The 2,500-nt window shown below is 61.8% G+C and overlaps 2 non-coding genes across 2 annotated transcripts in view; both read right to left on the bottom strand.

Annotated features, from left to right (window-relative positions):
* Positions 1–193, bottom strand: part of LOC137364132 (28S ribosomal RNA) — a 3,767-nt gene extending 3,574 nt beyond the window's left edge. The window contains exon 1 of the ribosomal RNA XR_010972958.1: positions 1–193. This exon is cut by the window's left edge and continues 3,574 nt beyond it. This is a non-coding gene — a ribosomal RNA (28S ribosomal RNA).
* A 1,159-nt stretch (positions 194–1,352) lies between these two features.
* Positions 1,353–1,506, bottom strand: LOC137364092 (5.8S ribosomal RNA). The gene has a single exon (XR_010972919.1). It is a non-coding gene; the product is annotated as a 5.8S ribosomal RNA (ribosomal RNA).
* Positions 1,507–2,500: the final 994 nt, after the last annotated feature.

The following is a 2,500-nucleotide window of genomic DNA, read 5'->3' as shown; positions in this document are numbered from 1 at the left end:
TGGGCCCCGGAGCGTCGTCAGAGAAAGAGGTCTTCTATACGCCACATTTCCCACGCCCGCCAGGCGAGCGGGGATTCGGCGCTGGGCTGTTCCCTCTTCACTCGCAGTTACTAGGGGAATCCTTGTTAGTTTCTTTTCCTCCGCTTAGTAATATGCTTAAATTCAGCGGGTTGTCACGTCTGATCTGAGGTCGTAGGCAGAATGGTGAGCGATCGCGTGCGTGCGTTTCTCAACATCGGATGGCCCCCGCCCAGACTTAAACGCAGCACCAAAAGCTCCAGGCCGGCCGGTATATCTCGCAACTTAATGACAACGGCACCTCGTACTCAACCCTCGGGGGGGGGGGCGCTCACCAGGCCAGGGGTTAGTAACGAGCGGATGTGCACGCGTGTCGACGTCGGGCTTGCGACCGGGCTCGGCTCATAACTGTTCCGGAGTGCCGATAAGGGAGGTGCCGAAGACAAAGAGCGTGGGCGCGGTGCTGGTTTGAACTGCACGAGGGCAGGAGAGAAAAGCGAGCAGCCCACGGGAAGCAAGCGTGGAAAGGACCCGAGACTAGCAGCAGCTAGAAGGCGTGGCAAGAGTTTGGAGCACGTGCAACCGGGGTGGGGGAGTTGGTTCGAAAAGCAGGCAGCAGAGACCAGGGGGACAGGACCGTGCGGCACTGACTAGGTGCACCCTCAGATGTAGGCGAGCTTGCCGGAGGCACAGCGGGAGGCATGCGTGTGGAAGGAGACAGGGCTCCAGCACAACACGCAGCACCGCAGGGACTCCATGGCAAAACTGCACAAACACCGAATGAGGGCACGCAAAGCCAGCGAGGCAGCACGGCAAGCCCACAGTCAACTACGTCAAGCTCTCCTCCTCCTCGTCCAGAACCACTAAACCACGTCGACCACTGGCAACAGCCATCGAGACCGAACCACACGGTTTGCGTCCACCGACATGCCACACCGAGTCTCTCTCTCTCTCTATGCCGATTCACCAGGCATCGTTCCCATCTCTGCTCTGCACACTCCACAGAGAGTCAACTCTGCCCTCCACGATCCATTCGGAGGCTAACGGCCCGGCAGCAAGCAGTCCCAGCACTGACGCAGTCGTTCGTTTGCAACCCACTGACAGCCGTCCTGGGAAAAGCAGAGGCTGGCCGAGACCAGTGCCGGCGCGCCCGGAGGCCCACGCCGGACTGCCCCCCCCATCGCGATTAAATGGAGGGACAGAGGTCGAACTCTCCCAAAGGCGGAGTAAACTCCAGGTCTGCACTTAGGGGGACGAAGAGGAGCAAAGGAACCTCTGCGACAAAACCCCAGCCGCGCTCCCGCCGGCAAAGGCGAGTGCGATTGATTGTCAAGCGACCCTCAGACAGGCGTAGCCCCGGGAGGAACCCGGGGCCGCAAAGTGCGTTCAAAGTGTCGATGATCAATGTGTCCTGCAATTCACATTAATTCTCGCAGCTAGCTGCGTTCTTCATCGACGCACGAGCCGAGTGATCCACCGCTAAGAGTTGTCTCAGGTTTTCGGTCCGTCCCTCGCGCGAGGGGTCGAACCCGGAACGTGCGAACGCTCCCCCGCCCTCCCCAATGGGGTGTGGGGGGTGGGAGAGCCCCAGCCTGGCACGGCCCTTCGGATTTCAGTCGAACAATCACAATGACCAAAGAAAGGTTTTCACGCGGCCAACGTGGTCAGGGCGCTCGCGAGGCGAAGCGCGTCAGCTCGTCCGACGCCGGAGCCCAACCGTGCCGACGCGCACCACGGACAACAGAGGCAGGGTCTCTGCCGCCACCGAGGCCGGGAGGACGAGGAGAGAGAGAGAGCGAACGCGGACGGACTGAGTGGGGTACAAGGCCGACAGGATGAGCCCGCTGCGGGGAAACAAATCCTGCCTCCGCGGCCAGGTACATTCTCTCGAACGTCACGGCTGCCATCTCAAGCTCGACACCGGCAACGGACACGCGAGTCTTTAAACCGCCGCTCCGCCAAAAGCACCAGCTCGCGGGGCCGGAGGGGGAGTCGTGTAGGTACCCTGTACCGGTAAAGGGAGGGTGACTAGAGCGACCAAAGTGTCCCCACGGTGGGAAAGAAAACCGGGCCTGCATCACCGGATCAGTCCCTGCAGAGCTCACAGTGGCCGGTTGACGAGGTCCCGACGGCGGGCCGCCGGGCAGCACCCAAGCCCGCAGAAGCTCCCTTCAATTCGACTGCGGTTGTAATGCTGCAAGACGGTGGCAAGTCCATAGGAAGGCGGGTGCTTCTACGGTCGCCGGTCCCGGACGAGAGCTGGGTGGCCCGTCAGTGACAGCGTAAAGACGAGGAGAGCCTGGCCAGTGAGAAGAGAGGAGGAGGGGCTGGAGGAAGGCGTGGAGTACAGAGAACGAAAGCCTCACGCTCACCCTGCCGGATGGGATGCACAACACAGACGAGACCAGAAGTCGAGAGACCGGGCCGCAGGCCAAGGGGGGGGGGGGGTCAGGCATGGGCAAACGAGCAGCTCGGACATGCG

Source organism: Heterodontus francisci, unplaced genomic scaffold (assembly GCF_036365525.1).
Source record: "Heterodontus francisci isolate sHetFra1 unplaced genomic scaffold, sHetFra1.hap1 HAP1_SCAFFOLD_834, whole genome shotgun sequence".
In the NCBI taxonomy this organism is placed as follows: domain Eukaryota; kingdom Metazoa; phylum Chordata; class Chondrichthyes; order Heterodontiformes; family Heterodontidae; genus Heterodontus; species Heterodontus francisci.
Note: the sequence above shows the minus strand (reverse complement) of the source record. Positions and strands in the feature narration are given on the sequence as shown.